Below are 22,782 nucleotides of genomic sequence, written 5' to 3' on the forward strand. Positions count from 1 at the left end.
CACACGTGTATCACCCTGGGCACGCACGCGCGCACACACACACACACACACACACGTGTATCACCCTGGGCCCTCACTTCAGTTCTGCAAGCATCTGGCCAACTGCTCAGCAAAGCAAGGACTCCAGAGCAGCTGTGAGCAGTTCCATTTGTAAGGCAGAATTTCCCTATGTCTCCTGAGATCCTGGAGGCTGCAGCAGTTCTCCAGTGAGCAGGATCCCATGTGACAGGCCCACGTCCATAGAAGGGGGTAGAGGGGCTGGCTACTTGGAAGTGTTTGTTACAAAGTTGTTTTGCGACTGTTTACTGTGGTTCTCTGCTCTGCTTTGCATTTCACTTCTTCCTCCCTGCCCCACCCCATTCCCTCTCTCCCACCCTTATAGGAGCCCAATGACAAGGGACCCTCCTCCATGTCTATGAGTCAGGCATCAAGGCAGCTTCCACAAATGTTCTCTATTTTAGTGGAAACCAACCTCACTTTGGATACCACTGCAGTCACTTAGGTGCCTACCTAGTCTGCGATAATTGCTTCATTTCAGCAGCAAAATTAAAAAAAAAACAACACCTTATTACCATGTTTTTGCAGCTCACAGAGGCTTTAGTGTAGAGAATCTTTCACATCAAAGGAAGAGGGACTCTGTTGATGACATACATACCAGCTGTTTCCAGAACTGCTGGCCCCTCCCTGCCACGCCTCCTCTGTGGGCCAGCTGTGGCCCTGCTCACCGGGAGTGAGTTCCTCGAGGACACTGGGCATCCACCTGTGTCTGGCAGGGGTGGGTGCCACCTGGCAACAATCAGCCTGGGAACCCAGACTCAAAGGCAGATGCGGGTAATGAGGTCCAATGGGGGAAATGGCTTCAAACTGCTCTTGATCAATATTGCCACAACGAGTAGATTTTGCTCCCTCCCAAACAGGCAGCTCTGCTTTCTCTTCATCTCACATCACTAATGCCCCTGGGTCTGAGATGTAGCTGGGAAAAGGGGAGTGGAGGAGAAACGCATGAGGTGCAGACATCCCCCTATTCTAATAAGATAGCTGTGTTACCTTTTATCTCTACATTTCATGCAGCTTAGACAGTCCCGGGGCAGCCCAGAATCCTTTCCTCGTTTCCCCTTTTCAAGTCAGTCTGTTATCATGCCCAGTGAGCTTCTCATTAATTTTTTTTTCCCTACATCATCTCCTGCTCCTCCCTCTGCTATGACCTCTCTCCCCCATGACTGGTTGTGAAGGTTCTCTTTCATTTCTCTTTCTGAGGCAGTCTTTGTAGAGCTAACTTTAGCCGACCAATTCTTTCCCAAGCCTCTACAAAGCATCTCATGAAAAGGGACAGGCAAGCATAAGACAGAGACGACCCACGTGAAGCCTGCAGCCCTCTCCTGTCTCCATCCTTCTCTGCAAACATTCAGCCTTTTCCCAGAGATGGCCTGGAAACTGCCTCTTTATCACAAGGAGTTCAGCTTCCAAGTGGCACCGGGCAGCCAGTTCGCCATAGGAGACACTAAGTCATAACCACTGCACTTGCTCCAAATCAGGCCATCAGCACCTAAGGCTGTTTCTAGTTTCCATGTGGCAGAAAAGAGATCATTTTCTCTCCAGACTAAAAGGGATCATATATAATATTAGAGGGCTTCCCAAGTGGCGCTAGTGGTAAAGAACCTGCCTGCCAATGCAGGGAATGTAAGAGACACAGGTTCAAATCCCTGGGCCGGGAAGATCCCCTGGAGAAGGGCATGGCAACCCACTCCAGTTTTCTTGCCTGCAGAATCCCATGGACAGAGGAGCCTGGTGGGCTACAGTTCATAGGGTCCCAAAGAGTTGGACACGACTGAAGCGATGGAGCACACAGCACACGTATATTATGACACTCGAGGTTCAGTGATTAAAGTCTTAAAACACCTTGGAGCCAGGATGAGCTGAGTGACAAGTCCCACTACTGTCCCTGTTCTGGAATTGATTGTTTCTCATGGGAAGCATACCAGACCATTCCAGCTGGAAAGCCATTTTCCACTGTCACCTTTTTGACCTTGGGTTTGTTCTTGTCCACCCCTTCCTCTACTGCCATCTTGTTCCCTCTGAATGTGCCAGTTCTGGAGCTGGACTTGTGTGGCTTTTTGTCTTCTCTCTCCCCACTTCCCATGCATCTCCCTGGCTCCCACTCCTTTGCTCTCACTCACATGTGTTCAACCACCACCCTGGTTCCAGAAGCTAATCTCTGCCCTGATACCATTTTTCAGGCCCTCCCAACCTTGCCACTCTCTCTCAATTCCGACTACAGGATTCATCTGTATTCCATTAATGCCCTGCATTAACTGAGTATGTAGACAAGCCCCACCTAATCTCCATAATTATTCAGTAGGTGGAAAGGGAGTGGGGAGTTTCCCAAAGAAACCTAAGAGAGTGAGTTCCAATTTAAAAACACATAACTCTCTGCATAGCAGGGAATAAACTTGATTGATGGTAAATTTGATATAATAAACTGGAGATAGTAAAATTGGCCATATAAAAAAGTGTTGTAAGTATTTAGATAAACCCTTAGGGGAACAGCCCCAAAGGATCGATGCAAAGAAATGATGGCTGGGAGGTGACAAGACACCCCCTATCTGAATTAAATATCATTCAAAGCAAACGTGTTACTTGACCGAACACAAAAGGAGTACAGCTTAGGGATTAAGTATGTTTGCTTTGGAGCCAGACCACCTAGGTTGGTTCATTACTTTGCAATTACTAGCTGGGCGAGTGTGGCAAGTTACTTAATTTTTTTGAGCTCAGTTTCCTTATATATCACATAAGGACAATAACACCCATCATAAGGTGGATGAACTTCTTAAAAGAATACTGCAGGAGGAATCAACTTGCCTGACTTCAGGCTCTACTACAAAGCCACAGTCATCAAGACAGTATGGTACTGGCACAAAGACAGACATATAGATCAATGGAACAAAATAGAAAGCCCAGAGATAAATCCATACACATATGGACACCTTATCTTTGACAAAGGAGGCAAGAATATACAATGGAGTAAAGACAATCTCTTTAACAAGTGGTGCTGGGAAAACTGGTCAACCACTTGTAAAAGAATGAAACTAGATCACTTCCTAACACTGCACACAAAAATAAACTCAAAATGGATTAAAGATCTAAATGTAAGATCAGAAACTATAAAACTCCTAGAGGAGAACATAGGCAAAACAATCTCAGACATAAATCTCAGCAGGATCCTCTATGATCCACCTCCCAGAATTCTGGAAATAAAAGCAAAAATAAACAAATGGGATCTAATTAAAATTAAAAGCTTCTGCACAACAAAGGAAAATATAAGCAAGGTGAAAAGACAGCCTTCGGAATGGGAGAAAATAATAGCAAATGAAGCAACTGACAAACAACTAATCTCAAAAATATACAAGCAACTTATGCAGCTCAATTCCAGAAAAATAAACGACCCAATCAAAAAATGGGCCAAAGAACTAAATAGACATTTCTCCAAAGAAGACATACGGATGGCTAACAAACACATGAAAAGATGCTCAACATCACTCATTATTAGAGAAATGCAAATCAAAACCACAATGAGGTACCACTTCACACCAGTCAGAATGGCTGCAATCCAAAAATCTGCAAGCAATAAATGCTGGAGAGGGTGTGGAGAAAAGGGAACCCTCCTACACTGTTGGTGGGAATGCAAACTAGTACAGCCACTATGGAGAACAGTGTGGAGATTCCTTAAAAAATTGCAAATAGAACTACCTTATGACCCAGCAATCCCACTGCTGGGCATACACACCGAGGAAACCAGAATTGAAAGAGACACATGTACCCCAATGTTCATCGCAGCACTGTTTATAATAGCCAGGACATGGAAACAACCTAGATGTCCATCAGCAGATGAATGGATAAGAAAGCTGTGGTACATATACACAGTGGAGTATTACTCAGCCGTTAAAAAGAATTCATTTGAATCAGTTCTGATGAGATGGATGAAACTGGAGCCGATTATACAGAGTGAAGTAAGCCAGAAAGAAAAACACCAATACAGTATACTAACACATATATATGGAATTTAGGAAGATGGCAATGACGACCCTGTATGCAAGACAGGGAAAGAGACACAGATGTGTATAACGGACCTTTGGACTCAGAGGGAGAGGGAGAGGGTGGGATGATTTGGGAGAATGACATTCTAACATGTATACTATCATGTAAGAATTGAATCGCCAGTCTATGTCTGACGCAGGATGCAGCATTCTTGGGGCTGGTGCACGGGGATGATCCAGAGAGATGTTATGGGGAGGGAGGTGGGAGGGGGGTTCATGTTTGGGAACGCATGTAAGAATTAAAGATATTAAAATTTAAAAAATAAAAAACTAAAAAAACAAAAACAAAAACAAAAAAAAGAATACTGCAAAGTGCTTGTTTAGCATTGTGCCTAATGCATAATAATTCCATAATGGATATTTGTTTCAAACCCTTTGTTCTTATTATCAGATCAGACTCTTGAGCCATGTGGACAGTGGCTCTTACATGACATGAATGGCTCATACATACCTTTTATTTTTTAGTTGAACTCTTTATTTTGAGATAACTGTGGCATGACATGCTGTTGGGAGAAATAGTAGAGATGGCTCAGGTCCTTCACTCAGCTTTCCCCAATGGTAGAACATTTTACAGTATCAGAGCATGGCAGTCAGGATACCGACAGTGATATAAACAAAGCACTGGTCTCATTCAGATCTGCTGTCTTACTTACACTCACGTGTGCATATGTGTGTGCGTGTGTGTGTGTATCCTATGCAGTTTGGTTGCACGTGTAGTGTCAGGCAGCCACCACCACAATCAAGATGTGCAGCAATACTCCAATTTTTAAAAAAAGATGCACAGAAGTTTCATTACCACAAACATACATGTTTTATGGCCTGTAGCTTTATTTGCTTCTTTTTAAATTAATTTTTATTGCAGTGTAGTTGCTGTACCACGTGGTCTTAGTTGCTACTGTACAGCAGAATGAATCGGCCATACATATACATACATCCCTCCATTTGGACTTCATCCCACTCAGGTTCCCATAGTGTATTAAGTAGAGTTCCCTGTGCGATATATATTTTTTTAAATCAGGATTTTAAACAGCCTAATTTGGGTGGCCACAGTCGAAATCTCATTTCTGCCTTTCTTCTGGTTCCTAGTACATTTTATCAGTGATGCTCACGGGTTTTTCCTGAGCCAGCTGTTTATCCTCCAGTGCATGCAGTTCAAGCGCAGCAGTGGAGCACTTGGCCATCAAAGATTCAGAGCCCATGAAAAGAGGAGGAGGAATGGAGGAGGGGGAGAAAGGGGAGGAGGAGGAAGAGGAAGAGAGGGCGGAATAAGAGTGAGGGCAGGAAAGAGAGAGGAGCAGGCATGGCAGCCCCTTCCCTGCCCAGGTCAGGAGAAGCACCCCCATCTCCCCAGTCTTGATGCCAACCCCCCATTTCACCCACAAGGAGTATCTGGTGATCAGTCAGTTCTGATTTGCTGACTTGTTCTAGTCCAGAGCCTAAAGGGAGCCTGTTCTGACTCATACTGAGGTCTGAATATAAACATAAAACCATGGGGATTATGAATTTAGCCCCCCCCCAATCCAGACCCTATTTTGGTGAAAATGAAATGGAAAGACACATATAAGGGAACACATGTGCAATTACGCTTTTGTGAGATTGAAGTGCAGGTTCAAACAGTTTTTTATAATTACAAAAATATTTGGCAAGTACCTAAAAATAGATAAAGCAAAATAATAATCATCCCTAATCCTATCACCATAGATAACTACCATTAGCATTTCTAGAGTGTAATGTTCCCTCAGGTATTTTCTATGCAAATATATCTATATGTGCAACATTGAATTTTATAAAACTTGTATCGTACTACATAGCAATGTGTATCCTGGATTTTCCCTTGTTCGGTTTCTAAGTCATGTCCGACTATTTGCGACCCCAGGGACTGCAGTAAGCCAGGCTTCCCTGTCCTTCACTATCTCCCAGAGTTTGCTCAAAATCATGTCCACTGAGTCAATCATGCCATCCAACCATCTCATCCTCTGTCACCCACTTCTCCTGCCCTCAAACCTTCCCAGCATCAGGGTCTTTTTCAATAAGTCAGCTCTTCAAATCAGATGATCGAGGTATTGGAGCTTCAGCATCAGCATCAGTCCTTCCAATATTCAAGGTTGATTTCCTTTAGGACTGTCTGGTTTGATCTCCTTGTGGTCCAAGGGACTCAAGAGTCTTTTTCAAATTGAATATTATGAAAAGGATTTTCTCTGGAATGTCTTTCGGGTTTCCTCCATGTTTTGAATATGCTAAATACTATGTAAGATGAATTTAGAGAGGCATAGTTTCTTCAGCTAGTCCCCTGATATTGCTTAGATATTTTATCCACTTCTGTTTCTCAGGGCACCTGCATCAATGTTGCTTTCATCATTTATGTTCAGTTGTCTTCCAGTCTTGTTTTTGAATTATGATTTTTTTAAAAAAGCAAAAACCTAAGAGTTTTTTTTTTGTTGTCAGTGTGGTTTTCCACTCAGTGACATACCCACATATCCAAGTTGATCTAGTCATGGTTGCTGTGAGATCCCAGTAAGTAGGGGACCTTGAAATGTGTAGAATTCTTTCTGCCCACATTTCAGCCAACGTAATGTTTCTATAACACTAATTCTTTCCTAGAACTCTGAAAACACAAGGTAAAATCTTCAACTTTCAGGAAGGGGATTAAAAAAAATGTGCTTGTTTCTATTTGGCTATATGATTTGGTTAAGAAAACATGGGGGGAAATGTTTTTCCATTTGTTTCTATGCCAGTTCTGCCCTCTAGCTGGCCAAAACAAAGCAGTCACATAAAACTGCATGAGATCCTTTCCCATATAAACTATACCACTACTACTAGGTCCCAGGGACGCTAATGTGGGTAGGACATTATAATTCTGAGACAGTGTTCACGGAAGTCTTCTGGAGGCAAGGTGAAAGATCCAGTGACCTTCCAAAGTACCTCGACACCCAGAATTCCTAGGAATTCATGAAACCCAAATGTAGGACTATCAAGTCCTCACTCTGTCTAAGCTGACTTTCCTCCTACTTGGGACTCTGCAGCCATCACCAGGCAATGACGAAACAGGGACAGGCAGATCATAATGTGAGTACCTCTTCCACCTCACAGCCATTTACAGAAAGAAGCCCTCTTTCCATAGATGAAATCTGAGACTTTATTAGTAAGACTAAATATCATCTTCATGTATCATGCTTGACATGATTACATTAAAACTGTGCTCAGATGCTTTACTGAATTTTATGTGTAGATGAAAGCTGTATCTTATGCTTCTTTTCTCAAAATCAAAATATTTTTCTTATAGAAACAGCTAAGAGTTTATAGTTAAGTTGTGGCATTAAAGCTTGCCTCTCACAAGCTCACAAACTTACTTCTCTTCATAAAAAATGTCTTTTCTCAACTGTGATTTCCTCTGAAGCCAAACCCTCCTCTCTCTTTTCATTCACTGCCAAATCTCTTAAAGCACTCTGCATTCTGCACTCCATTTCTAACATTTCTTCCTATAGTGTTGCCTGCCTCCACCATTCTACTCACCTGACTGGTAGCTCTTGACTGTCTAATCCAGGGGGTTCTTATCAGCCTTCACCCTTCATGGTTTTCCACCAGACTCAGTTATTTGATCACATTCTCAATCAGAAAACACTCCCCTGACTTCTTTGACTCTCCGTTCTCCTACTTTTAGCCCTAACTTCCCTTCCCAGTTCTCAAGCTTTTGAATTTCCTACTCATGAGAAGCAAGCCTTCCTCGGACTCCGAGTCCCATCCTTATCAGTCTCCATGCCTTCCCCAGGAAACCCAGGGCCCCTGCTCTGTGTGTATCTGTTACTAGCCTTATCCTAACAACTCCCACACCCTTCAGTGCAGCCCTTCTTTCCCAAACTGAGCTCTACTCCCTAGCTGTCCCTTTGAGTATGCACATGAATTTCCCAGCTGCACCTCAGATTCAGCTTTTCTAAAAGCAAAGCTATTGTCTTTCGCTTCTCAGCTGCTCCCCACCCTCCACTTGGAAGCAACTCCTCTCTTGCAGTTCTGAGCCTTGGTGAACAGCAGGCTGGTTATTTTTAAACATACAGAGGATGTTTTTGACCCTCACTCTCACATTTATGCAGTGAGCAAGTTCTCTGGAGCTTTCCCCAGACCTCCCATTCACAGTTCTTGTCCTTTCTCATACCACTCTCAGCTTCAGTCTCATAGGTGTTCACTTGAACTTAGCTTCCAGCTTGCATCTCTTTCCTGAAATCCTTTCCATCTGCCTTTTCATCATGCCCAGAAACAAATTCTTAAATTTGTTTCAAGAATTTAAACGATTGGTAGAACCCCATTCACCAGCTATCTACTGAGGATCTGCTGTGTGCCAGGCCCCGGTTAGCCCTCGGGATATATGAGAACAAAGATGACCCAAAGCCTCCCCTGGTGGAGCCCGTGTCCTGTGGGAGCTCACAGAGGATAAGCAATAAGCATCCAGCATGGATTTCCTCCTCAAACAGCTTCACCGGCTACTCGTTTCTGCCTACCCCACCACCACCATAAAAATAAAATCCAAACTTTGAGGCATGGTGATGTTCAAGATTCTCCAAAGCGAGTGCCTGATTTCCAGGCGTCTCACACTGCATCCCTCGTCACTGCACCATTCACCATTTCCCCGGCACACGCACCATAGGCCTCCTCCCAGCCTTTGCCTAGGCTGTTTCCTCAGCCTGGCTTGCCCTTCTCCTCCATACCTACAAAATAGCCATCATCCTTTGAGATTCTACATAATGTTACTTTCTCTGTACAGCTTTTCTGTTCTGGAAGCCCCAGGCATCCATCAAAGCGAATCCCTTCTTTTCTGCATGTTTACATCATGTTTATCCTATCAATCATTTCACACTTACAGAATGTGTTATATGTGAAGCATGGTACTCGATATAGGTCCCACTTTCTCTCTATGTATATATATTTATGTATGTATACACACAAATATATATATGTACACATATACAGCAACTACTTCATTTTCTGTATTATATTTATTTATAATGTCCCACCCACCAGCCCATAAACACAGTAAATTGTAAGATTCTTCTGAATAGGACTTGTTCTTTTCTGTATTTATTTCCCCGTCACATTGTGTTAAACATAGCTGTTAGATGAATGGATAAAAGACCAAATATATATTAGTAATAATACTGAATGTGATAATGACAATCGGATAATTTAGTGAATCTAGGTAATAAAATAGTTTTTGTATAAAAGTGCAATCAGTTGAGGCGATTTTCTTCTTTAAGGATGACGGGTGTTATTTTTCAATTATCACCAATTAATATGCATGGCGTGTTCACAGGATGACTGGTGCTGATCCTAGGGGGGCTCTATGGACTATTACTGAGGTGAGCCTCGCTCTCCAGTGCTCTGAGAGAAGTAATTTGTCTTGATATTCTTGGTGTCAGTATGCAAATTAGTATATCCCTAGAAGCATAAAGAAACCAGCTAGTTAAAGTAAAGACCACTAGGTGGTTCAGAACAGGTACATCTTTCTTTAAAAAAAGTCATTACGCAAACTAATGGTGGGATGTCTTAGGGAGAAAGTATTCTAATCCCCAAACAAAAGGGTTTTCAAACAGTTCCCTACAAGCTGTCTTTAAAAGGCAGTCCTGACCATCCTCTGAGCCTCTCACGGTACTTGCTTTGCTAGTATTATCTTTCTACATAAGGTTAGAAATGCATTTCCCCCTTAAGTGTGTAAGTGAGCCCCATAAAGGACTGGGAGAGCCTGTCAGTCTACAGCCTTTTATGTACCTGTTTATTTACTTTTGGCTCTGCTGGGTGTTCATTGCTGCCTTGGGCTTTTTCTAGTTGCAGCGACGGGGGGCTACTCTCTAGGTGTGGGGCACAGGCTTCTCACTGTGGCGGCTTCTCTTGTGGAGCTCTAGGCATATGGACTTCAGTAGCTGTGGCTCCTGGGCTTAGTTGCTCCAAGGCATGTGGGTTCTTCCCAGACCAGGGATTGAACTCGTGTCCCTGCATTGACAGGCGGATTCTTAACCACTGGACCAGCAGGGAAGTCCTAGTCCACAGATTTTAAATCAACCCAAAGAAGTAATGCTGCAGCCAGAAGCTCACGGGCTGATGGGCAGAAGCTCCGGAGAGGGCAGAACCTAATGAGAGACAGGTTGCGGGGGGCGGATCTCAAAGACATGTCAAGAAACAAAATCATAATTTGCTTTATTTCCTGCTGTAAAGATATTTTTCCCACAGGAATTCCCTTCTTCTCACATTCTCCACCTGGAAAATTCCTGTTCATGTCTTCTTTGTCAGTTCTTGAATGTTATTATCACTGGGAAAACTTCCCAACCCCTATGAGTTAGCTACACCCTCCTCTGTGCTTGTGCAATGCCCAGCACGTAAATGCCAAATGGCACAGATCCCCTGGGGTGGTAGCCTCATCAATGTCAAAGGCTATTTCTTATTCACCCCAGTATTCTAGAACCTATCCAGTGCATTCATGTTTAAGGTCAAGGAAGAAAAATGGCATTCACTACTGAATACACAGATTCCTACATACCTCTCTGTGAATATGTTTAATATTAATAATGCAGGAAACCAAACTTCTCCTATTCCATTTTCTGGTTCAGCAACACTAGATCCAGAGTGGGTTGTCACAGCTTTGCAGGCTGCAAGTCGGTTGCCATGGAAACAAGGTTCTGGTTGGAGGCTCTGGCTAAAGAGCCCTTCTCAACTCAGACAAAGCTGCAGAAATGCAAAGGGTATTTCAGTTCCCCGCCTTCTCTTTTCCCAAACCTTCCGCTCATTTGAGCAACTTGAATGCCGAAGCCAGCTGAGTTCTGGGAGCCAGTTCTCCCAGAACTCCATATACTCCTGGAATGGCCTTGCCCACACAGAACAATACGGAGTTAGCTCTGGACACTTTTTAATGCCTTCTGAGCTTCTCTTACTTTTCCTTCTGCCTTTTGTAGTTATTCTTGCTCTTCCTTCCATTTTGTCTCATTCTCAGTATCACAAAGAACTACCCCAAGTATGCCCACTAACAATCTTCTTGTTGTCTATCAGAAGCCACCCCCCTCAGTCCTAAAATAGCAGGGAAAGCAACGGGGCAGGCCGGGCCATGGGGAGCTGTTGAAAGAACCCTTTCTCTGGTTCAGAAGCCAGGTGCCACGATCCACAGTCAAAAACTCACCAAGTCTTCCAGGAAACAGGCTCCTCCTCCTCCTCCTCCTTTTCTGTGAGGCACCAGAAAGCAGCCATGTTTTGCTAATGTGTGTTTGCTCCCTGCTGCACCAAAACCAGCAGCAGCGTGGCCTCAGAGCTGGAACAGGGAGCGGCAGTTTAAAGCTGTGGTCTCTGGTCTCATGCTGGAAAGTCTCCTCGAAGTATGTTTCTGTGATTCCTTGATATTTAATTGAAGTATTAAAATGCTGAGCTGCAACATCGATACTCAACTTAATACATCCTCAACTACCCTGGTGAAAGTTAAACACTGGGAAATTTTACATAACGATAGCATGGAAACCAGGCATTGAGAAGCCTGTTGGTACCCAGAGCCCCACTGCTTCTGAAGTCACATAACCCACTGTCTTTCTACGAAGGGCTTTCTCCTCCCCTTAGGCATCGCAAAGGGGTTTTCTTGATCTGGATTCACACAAAGCTGGAAATCCAAGGCCAAAATCCTGACAGAAACGTATTTCCACAATCACATTGAAAAGACTTTCCTAAGGCTAGTTCCCAGGAGTTATTTAATTCTCTCAGCGTCTAGGTTTCTTTTTCCTTTTCTTAAATAAGCTGATGCTTTTGATGCAATATTCATGACTCCCAGACACAGGAGGGTCCTCCACTGCAGAAAGACAGCACTTTCTTCTCCAATGAGTTTCACCCTTCCTATCTCCCTCACACAGGCTCTGCCTCTCAGTTTTTCTAAGTTGGTGTCTGCCTCTAGCTTGCCTCTTAGCTGCAGGAGTTTGATGGAGAAGCCCGTCCATTAGAAAAGTCTAGCCATTAGGAAGAGGGCTTCCGCCTGACCAAATGATGTGGTCCTGCTGCACTGGGTGAAGACAGATCCTTGGCACAGGCTCCTACCTCCTGGTGGGGATCCTTAGCCAGGACCCTCCTCTCTCTTCTGAACCGAGCTCAGCAGATCTAATTCCAGTCTGTCCTCTGATCGCGGTTTTGTTTGTCTTTGGTTTAGTTTGTGATTGTCACTGCTGCTGCTATCATCTTCACATAAGGAGCAGCCATGCCAGAGTCAAGACATCAGTGTTGACCTTTACACACCATGTAAACCACCTGTGAGCTTCATGAGGCTAAAAGGCTTCCAGTTTCAATCAAATGACTTGGAGACAGAGCCACCAGCCATCCTCATAATCCTGCAGCGGTGGAGGGAGTTCTGGGTGGCTTATAGGAAGGACACCGGGTAAAAGCTTGAGATCTGTGCTCCTAAAAAAGGCCAGCAACCTTGAAGAGGTGATACCCACCCTGCTTGCTCAGCAGGGAAATGGAAGGATGAGCCCAGGTGAACTTTAAGTCAGGAAAAGGACATTTGTGGAGAAACAGGGCCCTTGAAATCAGAAGGACCTGGGTGTACAGCAGGCTGGCCATGTGATGGTGGGCAGGATACTGTCCCCTCTGGGCCTCAGGGTTCTCATCCTCTCACTCTGTCACTTTCTCAGGTTTGGGGTGAAAATACAGGGAGATAGCCTTTCCGTACTCGTAGCAGAAAAGAAATGATCTGTGAAAGTCAGCACTTCCGCCTCCGTCTCCCCTTCCTCCAGCTTCTCCAAAGCCTCTATTAGCTCTCACATCCGAGAGGCCTTGACACCAGGTGAAAAGACAGGCTATGGCGAATGTTCTGCACACCCCTTTGAAAAGTCTGGGTTTCGTGGTGAGGACCCAGCTATAACCCAGGAGGGAGGTTGAACGTGTTGAATTTGAAGCCGGGGCAGGACGGGAATCATTCCCAGAATGGCTCAGGGATGCTGTCAACAGGGCTGAAGCAGAGGCAGGCACACAAGAGGACCTCTTGACCCACTTAGCACAGAGCCAGCAGTTTGATTTCTTGGTTCAAGCAGAGGCATAAATGCTGAGGGAGAGAAGTATTGCTGCTACCTGGAGCACTTTGGGGTTGTGGGGTTAAAAAAGAGATCGATGGGCACCCTACTGTTACCTGCCAAGTCCTATTCTCCTTGAGCCCAAGTGGTTTTTAAATGAGTTGTAAGAGATATGAAGGGATAGTGGGGGTAAGCCCTGTGTGACTGAGGGGCTGAGAGAATGTGGACAGCAGAAGGCTTGGAGCAGGAGGAGATGGGGACCGGAAGTGATGGTAGCCAAGTCTTGCCTGTTCAAGTAGCCTCAGAGCCCGATGCTGCTCAAAGCAAAATGCAGAGAGTGGAGCTGTCTTTGCTTCCTGTCAACTCGATTAGTCATAATATCTGGAAATGCTAGAGTGGAGCAGCGGCAGCTCAGAAGTACTTGACAGGTGCTAGAATGTGGCAGCAAGGCCAGGCCTCAACTTGCAAGGTCAAGGGTGCTAGAGAGAAGATTTTTATGGAGTTGAGTGGGGACACTCCCATCTCTCTCTGCCCTCTCCCACTCCTCCCTGCTCCCAACCCCATATGCCACTCAGATGCCTGCTGGGCAGGCGTGACCACCCCTCATCCTGGTGAGGTGACCACTCATGGCACCCCTTGAGTTATGTTTTGCATTTGGCCACCCCACACTCCTTACTTCACAGGACCCAGTGTTCTGTCCAGACGTTACCTAACTCATCAGATTCACTGCGTTCCCGCAAGAGAGGTGATGGGAATGATCCTCCTTATTTCAAAGAACTGAAGGCAGAAAGGCCCCAGATCCAAGGTCTTCTCAAGCTGCTTGCAGTAAATTATGGAAAAGGCTGAGAGAGAAGATCCCTTGAGATAGAAAGCGAGAATCAAAATACTTAACTGCACTGCCTCATCTGGACCCCTCCCCCTTCTTCCAGCTATGGACGACCCTGGCTGAAGCACTCCCTGGAGAGTGAGCCCCCAGCTTCAAGGTCAGGACACCTTTCAGCATCGCAGGGAACACCCAGTGTGGTAGGCTCAGCCTCACTTAGTTTAAAACCACACATAACCCCATTCAGCTGGACTTAACCACAGGGTCAGTTACCATTCTTCTGCATGGTTTCATAGAGAGGGGTCGAGGAAACCAGTATGTGCTGAATAGAAAGCATTGTGAGTGGTCCTGAGCAAACCCTCACTGTACACGATATGGCTTCAATAGTCTGTGGGAGATATGGAAGGTCAATACAAACTTGCACCAAAATTTCCAATGCATTCTTTTAAAACAAAGAAGAAAAACTGACCAAACAATAATCATTATTGGACTTCCATTTCCACTAATGATAATTAATATCCAACAACTGCCCAACACTTTTCGAGTTCTTAGATGTGGGGAGTAGATATAGGGACATCTACTCCTCATCAGAACCATGGAGAGGAAGTAAGGTAAGTACTATTTTTTCCCTTTTTACAGATGAAATAGGCAACAGAGGCTCTAAAATGCACAACCTAAGCCAGCATCCCAAAGATGGCAATCATAGATCATGGAAGGTAGACCTTCACCTCCCTACCCTTCCCCCAACCCAGTGGTACCCGGTGGCCCATGGGCTCCTTCTTCATTTGTGCTAGGAGTTCAGGGTTCTCTTCAGTAGCCTTTCTCCACAGACAGCTGCTATTCATTCCAAGCTGCAGCTTACCTGCCCTGGCTCTGAGCTGATTACATCTTGGCCACGGGTGCAGAGAGCAGCTGGCATGGCCAAGCCACTGGGAGGCCTCAGGATCCACTTGTAAGCTAATCCCAGGCAGGAAACCAAATCCAGTGGCTGATCAGTGAGGAGACGGGAAGTAAGGGAATTAAGCCCCAGAGTTGCGAGACTGTTTTCATCTTGCCTAGGAAGAGACAGGTCCATTGTGTAAAAGGTTTGATTTACTGGCATTTAATTTTGTTCTCTGTGATAGAGATGTTTTCAAGGAAGCCTTCCAGCTGCACATGTGATTATCTTAGGGCTTTGGGAGCTGCCTCCCACTGTGGGCTTAACTCTACCTTCCAAGTATACCACAGTCCTCCTTCTAAGAAGCACATGGCACAGTTGAGCATTTTTTTCTGCCAGATGAGCACATGAGTTTAAAGCAGGTAGCCAGAATCCTGGGTAGGAGATTCAACCTACCAGTGGGGCCCCAAAAAACTTTCCTCACTTGCCCTGAATTTATATGTTTTTATCTCACTCCATCCTCACTTGAAGCGTCTGGAAGATAATAGTAAAAGTGGGGCTGACAGACGTCCAGTAGCATGTCCCAGGCCAAACTGCTCAGGCCATTCTCGCTCCAGTCTTCCCTCTGCCTATTACAGATGGATCCACTCCCTCCACATTTACACCAAAATTAAAAAGATGATGGCTCTTGAGACCCCATCACAGATATGGTGAGGGTGTGAGGGGAAGCTCGATGTTGCTTTGGCTAAACTCAGTAGTATCGTCTCAGATTTGAGCTTGGAAGAATTTATTAATAGTAACGAAGGATTTCTGTATCTGATGTATTTTGCCTGAAGCATCTGGCTAACAGCGACCACAGAAGCTACTGCCCAGAGGAACAAGAGGACAAAGGTAGAGAAGGCAGATTCTTTTTCTGAAATCGCGTAGGAGAAGAAATTCTTTTCATTATCAGTTAAAAGGTCTTTAGGATTCCCCAGTATGTTTTGATAGAGGAGGAGGGGGAGTTGGGGGGATAGTTAACACCATAAAAGGGGGCAGTAACTTTTATTGCTCTCGGTGAAATTAAGGACTGCCTTCATTATCAAAAAGCAATAAGGAAGCATTTTCACCTGGAGCTACAGCGCTGCCCGCAGTCCTAAGTCTGTCTGGATGGCAGCGCACACATGTCTTCTCACCTGCCAACCTGCCACCCCCTACACATGCTCATCAAGCATCCACTGACTGCCTGGCATCCTGCGGCATGCAGGGGCAACCTGAGAGGACCAGGTGACCTCACTGCTGCTCTCAAAAGGGCTTAAAATCCAGTTAGAGCAACGTGATTTATGTACAAACAAAGTGATTAGCAGCCAATTCAGGAGAGCATAAAGCTTGAGTATTTATGATTACGATAATAAATGTCAAATGATTTAAAGCAGCAAAAGGCTGTGAGGAACGAAGTGGTCAGAGAAGGTTTTATGGAGAAATGGGAATTGGCCTAAGCCTTGCAGTGCATGGATTTGGATAAACAGAGAGAGGAGACAATCCAAGTATAGAGATTAACGCAAGCAAAGGACTAGAGTTCAGAATGAGTGTGAGGAAACTAATGTACTCTATTGTATTTGTGTTTCAAATGACTATGCAAAGATCAAGTGAATTGATGGCCCATTTAATTCCCCCCTGGTTTGTAGAGGAGAATTAAATGCTAAAAGACTGAGTGTTGACAAAGGCAGAGTAATCCTTAAAGTGAACATTGTCCTTCTCTCAGAAGGCAGGATGCTTTTCTAGGCCTAGAGACCACAATGCAAAAGCACCCTCCACCTTCCCCAAGGGAAAAGGTCCCTGAAATTACCATGGATATTAGTGATAAAAATAGATAATGTAAAACGCTCAGACAAATGATCCATCCAGACCAGGATTCAGTCACTGAAAATGACACCAAGGAAGGACATTACTGTCTTCTGTGATCTCAATCTCAAAAGGTTAGGACTTGTACCCTAGACCGTCTTAATTTCCTCCTAGTAGCCGATTATGGCGCCATAAAATATAAACCTACCTAAATTATTCTCCAACCAATTTGTATTTTCTGACAGCATCACCTCCGAGGATAATACATTCTATGTGTTTACTGCCCACTATATTAAGTCATAATAATACCCCCTTTCACTTCTCCCAAATTAAGTCTCTCCTTCAAGCTTCAAGGGATGCCCCTAATTTCTGATATTCCAAGACGTTGTGAACAAATCCATATTCACATAATTAGAATTTCTCTTGGCTTTCACCTTTCTAAACGGAAGAGTGTTGAACTTATCCTTACATTAAATATTTCTTCTATTTGTTGATTCTTGTGGATCTCTTCTGGTGCTTTCTTGACAGCATTTCTTGCTGGCTGCAGTTCTTCATCATCATCATTATCATCATTATCATCATTATCCTATCAGATTCTTCTTATTAACTTCATCTGATTCCCTTAGCCTTACCTGCCTCGGAGACCCTCAGCTGCTTGCTCCACCCCAACTATCTTTGTGGCAGATGAACTGACCCAAACCACCATGGAACCAGGCAGTTCCTGCCTAGGGGTGACAGACTTCCACCTTGGCTGGGGACTTACAACCCGGCTAACCAGCTGGACCCCTTGAGTCTTGGCATCTCTTGCACTGTCTGGGTCAGACGGAGCACCACATTTTAGGGTGTGAGATCTAGCTTGCTGAGTGGCCACTGCAGGAGCCAGCTGATGCAACTCAGCAGCACAGGGAAGGTAACTCCTTGGTACAGACTTTGACCAATGAAAAATAGAAGACGGGAAGGAGCCAGGCAGATAATCTCCCCTTCCTCCCTCCACAGACTGGTCCAGGGAACGGTACAGCCTTGTCCCAAAACTCTCCATGTGGCAGAGCCAGAAGTGTGTGTCAGCTGGCCTGCTGCCTCCTGGCCGGTGTCATGAAGCCACGGCCATTATGATAATGTGTCCTCTTACATCTCTTCTCAGTCTTCCCTCTCTCATCCCCCTTCTCCTTACTTTTGAGGCCCTTGCCTTGTAAATGAAGCATCAGAACTCGGTTCTTAGGTCCTGTTTTCTTGGGAATTTGAGCTAAGGTAATCATCAAGAATACCATTAAAGGTTGACCGAGGATCTAGTGGCTTCCAGGTTCTGTGATAGGTTGTAGTGATACCATACCACAAGGAAAAGGACAATGTGACCGGAGATTCAAGATACAGACAAGAAAAGGTAAATAACATTTTAAAGCTACCATATGCCCCATGTCAAAAAAAGAGCACACACAACAAAGATCAAAGGCATTAAGAGGGGTAAACAATCGTTGGAGCTGTCAGACAAACCTTGGGCAGGCAGGCCATAATTATGTGGGCAGCAAAGAATGAAGCTCCAGGTTTTTACAAAAGTTACCATTCCATTCCCTCACCTAAAGCTTCTCTCTGAAACTCTACTGGCTTGACACAAACTATTAACATGTTAAATTAAAACTTCTGAAGTGTTATATTAACCCATGGTTAATGCTTTTTATTCTGAGAAACACCCATTTATCGTCTCCCTGATATCTAAGCCCATTCTTCACCCATGTCACAGTGACGAATTTCTGCCATTCTGCCCACACCCAGTGCCTTCTCCACAGCTTCACCACATCGGACCCACTGCATCTGGATCTGAAAGCCAGGATCCTAACCACCACACTGTCCTTCAATTCTGAATATGACTTTGTATCTATTCACTGACCCTCTGTTTACAAGCACTTCACCTCTTTCTTGCAGGAGTAAGAAGGAATAGAGGCCCAGAGGTCCATTCAGCTTATCCCTGGGCATCCCTGACGGTTCCCCAGGCAATCCAGTGAGTCAGGCTGCTCATACAGGAGCCATCTGACATATTCAACCCCCAGTTTTACAATTCCACTCGCAAGTTCTTTCAAAGCTATTGGATGGATGGCATCCCATTTTGATGATTTATTTAAACAGTTTGTCAGGTCAACCACATCCTGTACGCATATGATTCAAAACATAAATGTTTGCTGTAGATGTAATTTTTCATGTCAACTTCTGCACCAACAGAAAATGACCTTTATTCCAGAGAGATGCAATTTCTTTACAAATAGTAACTTGCAATGCCCTGGTGAAGCAATCATTAAGTTCTAATAAAAAATATAATAACATAAATGTAATGTTTAATTGAACAGCAGAAACGGTTTGGAGGCCTTCAACATTTCTTAATCGCAACTCTACATGAGAATTTAAGGTTATTCACAAAATTACTTGCCATTAGATGAATTTGAACAAATAATGCACTTTTGAAGAAGAGTCATAATTTGAAAGTACAATATAAAAAGAAAACAAAGAAGAGGTATCCATCAGATACCTTGTATCTTTGTACCAGCCTCTCCAGAGAATCTTTCTTGAATCTGTAAGGTATACTCTCCCCAGATTTTCTTATTATGCACAATAGGAATTCTATGCTTGGGACTGGCCTTTCCATAGGAATTCAAAAACTGCAAACAAACGTTTAATATTTGCTTCATTGAATCAAAATTCTAAAAGTCAAATGTTATGAGGATAGAGTTAAATTTTTCCCCTCAAATTATCCATATATTGCTTTCAAAAGCCAAGTTACTTTTAAATTTGAAAATATTATTTGTGGAAAATATTATTCCACAAATTTGAAAATATTATTGCCCTTAGTTTGAGGAACTCATAGTACCACTGCTATTTTTAAAGTTGACACAAGTCTGATAGTATGCATATTAGTTCAATACAAGATTCTGTAAGCAACTCCTAAATTAAAATCTTGAAGAAACATCTGTGATAAAATGATTCTTCTCTTTCCTCTGTGATTTCAACAGTATGTTTATGCTCTTTAGGTATTAGATAAGAACAAAAGTGCCCTTAGGGGGCACTTGAGAGAAAGAGTTATTTCATTTTCTAGAATGGATTGAAGAAAAACTGGAGGAGTGGATAGAACTAAGAACTCAACCCAGTAAATTCTGGATCGGCCACTGACCTGAGGACATAGCAATCACTCGTCTCAGCTCTGAATATAATATGAGGGCTGTAATTTCTCATCAGCATGGATTAGGAATATGATAGCCAAAAAAGAAGTGTCAGTGTAAGAACAGAGAAAGAACCAGCAGCCTGTTTGTCAGAGGTACAAAATGAGCTCCAAGGAAGGATGGTGCCACCATTATGCTGTACTAGCAGGTCAGTGAGCCCAACTAGACCAGTAGGTGAAGATGCCTCATTTTACCAGCTGATAGGATTAATCTTACTAGGGAAGGAAATTCATGAATAACCTTCAGGAAATATAAAAAATGCCAGTAAGCATGTGCAAGGGATGAAAGTATAACTTCCAGGGATATATAATCATTTCCTTCATAGAACAAATTGATCCACGGGAGAAATTTACATTCAGAATGCTGGGAACCAGATATGAAAGAAAGAGACAATTATAATTTCAGTATCAAATTAAAAACCAGTTTAAAGACACGGAAATAGGAAATAGGTTTGGATGCAGAAGTAAAACTGGACAGCAGCTTTTGTAGGATCTGAGGATCCCAGCAAACAAGGAAGCAGGTTGTTAGAAAGGGTCTACGTTGCTACCAGATCTGGAAGCGCCTGTCAACCCAAATCTCCCTCAGCCTGGGAGTCAGGATGTCTGTGTAGAGTAAGCACTGAGGAGAGAGCTGAGTAAAGGAAAAAACAGGGCTTCCCTGGTTGTCCAGTGGTTAAGCATCCGCCTGACACTGCAAGGGACACGAGTTTGATCCCTGTTCCGGGAAGATCCCACGTGGCATGCAGCAACTACTGAGGCTGCACACCTAGAGCCTAGGCTCCGCAACAAGGGAAACCATTGCAACGAGAAGCCCTCACCCGGAAACAAAGAGCAGTCCCTGCTCTGCACACCTATTCATACAGCCCATGTACAGCAGCGAAGCCCGACCATGGCCAAAAAGTTTTTTTAAAAAAAAGAATTAACTCTTAAAGAAAAAATATAGAAAAAAAAAAACCAACAAAAAAGTACCTGCCATTTGCTGTGCCCCAAGGTGTTAAAAAACCATATTTCTTTCTCCTCGTTGTGCTTCTGTCTTTTAATATTAACAAAAATCTTGCTGTGTGAGTACTATGTGCTCCATTTCACAGATGAAGACGCCAGTTAACTAAGTCACAGAACTTGTGAACAGACAATCTCATTCATGGCCAAACCTTATTTTGCAAGCTCAGCTATTTTTTTTTTTCGAATTCATTTGACACTTTCTAATGTTTCTTCCTACTGAAATTCCTTTATTTATTTATTTTTTCACAGTGGGTAGCTTTATTGCAGCTTCGTACAAATGACGTTTGTGTCGCTTGTGACGCAGGCCATGCCCGCACCGCCCCTCAGGGACGAACGAGCCCCGACTGCGGGCAGTGGAGCGTGCGGGGCCGGGGGCCAGGGTGGTCACGGCCAGGACCGCCTCCTGGTGACGTTGAGGTGGTCGAGTTGGTCCTCCAGCCGATGGTGCGCGGAGAACTGGGCGGCCTGCGCCGCCTTGAGCCCCTCGAAGGCGGCCGCCCTGCGGGCCACCGCGTGGCCGCGCTCCTGCTCGGCTGTGAGGAAGGGCCGGCTCAGGCAGTAGTGGTTCTCCGCTTCTATCTCCAGGCGACGGATCATGTTCTGCTTCGCCGCGGCCGCCAGCGCTTCCCAGTCCACTGCCGGCCGGGGATGCGGCCGCAGCAACAGCAGCGCGGTCAGAAACATGGGGCCAGCCGCGCGTCCCGGCTGCGCTCCGCACGCCGGGGCTGAAATTCCTTTTTTAACACAGTCATCTTGTCATGCTTACCAAAGAAGACCAGGGCTAAATCTTGTTGGATACGTAACCCTGGTCAGAAGACCCCTCCAGAGTGGCCAGCAGGCATAGCCGCCCTCCCACCCAGCCCTATGGTTTGTCAGTAAGGAGACTTTTAATGAGCAACACAGAAGCAATGTGGTCCTCGTCCTCAGAAAGACAACTGCATGGCAGGAAAAATGGCATGGCACCCACATGATGCCTACACGCTTAAGACTGTCCCTGTGGTACCCACTGGCTAATGAGTTAGGGCCTGGAAGCTGCAATGTGGCCCCTCCTCACGTAGAAGCATCACCCTGCAGGTCACCAGATGGTGCTCTGCCACCTGCATTGAGGTCCCTGAGCTGGGAACTGGTTTTCTGCACCCACCAGAGTCAGCCTGGGTGAGGACCACCCCCTTCAGGTAATGCTCTAAGTCCTCAAGACGAAGCTCATTAGGGACCCTAGCTCGTTAGGGCCCATCACACACTGTCAAGGGTAATTAAATCAGGGATTAGTGTCACCCAGAGAGCTTGGCAGAAGCCTGGTCCACGTTAAAGTGTTTGACTCTGACTGGCGAGGGCAGACAAGGTTACTGTTCGCTCCCAGCAGGGAGCCTCCTCTGAGGCTGGCAGGGGCTGGCAGTTAGGTCTCTTGAGCAGAAGAAAACTACGTATTTCAGTTTTCCTCACACGTTCTCTACTCTGAACCCCGTTTTGCACTTATTGGATTTCTTTTTAATTAAACTACATGACATTTCACTCTCAAGATTCTATTTAAAAACACTTTCCCCTCAATTCGCCGGAAGTTGGTCTTGTCCATCTTCTCAGATGGATGGAGCAGGCTGTGTGGTGCTGGGTATCTGTTAACTTGCTATCTGTCTGGAGGACAGTGAAATGTGCCTCTCACATACCTCATGTGGAAGTGTAAATTAATGCAACCTTTCTGGAAAGCAACTTGGTATTATCTTCTAAGACCTTTAAAAAGGCTCATATCCTTTTTGACTGAGTATATAATTACACTGCTGGGAATGTATCTGAAGAAAACCATCAGAAATACAAAAGAGGTTTGTTATACCAGAGATGTTCACTGCAGCATTATGTATAATAGAAAGCAAATTGGAAACATCAGTGTTATTCAGTAGAATACCAAACATTCGTATGGCTAGAAAATCATTGTTCATTTT

General features: G+C 44.5%; 1 protein-coding gene and 1 pseudogene across 3 annotated transcripts in view; both read right to left on the reverse strand.

Annotated features, from left to right (window-relative positions):
- The window catches only part of ASTN1 (astrotactin 1), a 361,638-nt gene that overhangs the window by 301,483 nt on the left and 37,373 nt on the right, over positions 1-22,782 (reverse strand). The window lies entirely within an intron of this gene.
- Positions 4,568-21,529, reverse strand: LOC121816045 (large ribosomal subunit protein mL63-like; annotated as a pseudogene).

Source organism: Ovis aries, chromosome 12, assembly GCF_016772045.2.
Source record: "Ovis aries strain OAR_USU_Benz2616 breed Rambouillet chromosome 12, ARS-UI_Ramb_v3.0, whole genome shotgun sequence".
NCBI classification, from domain to species: domain Eukaryota; kingdom Metazoa; phylum Chordata; class Mammalia; order Artiodactyla; family Bovidae; genus Ovis; species Ovis aries.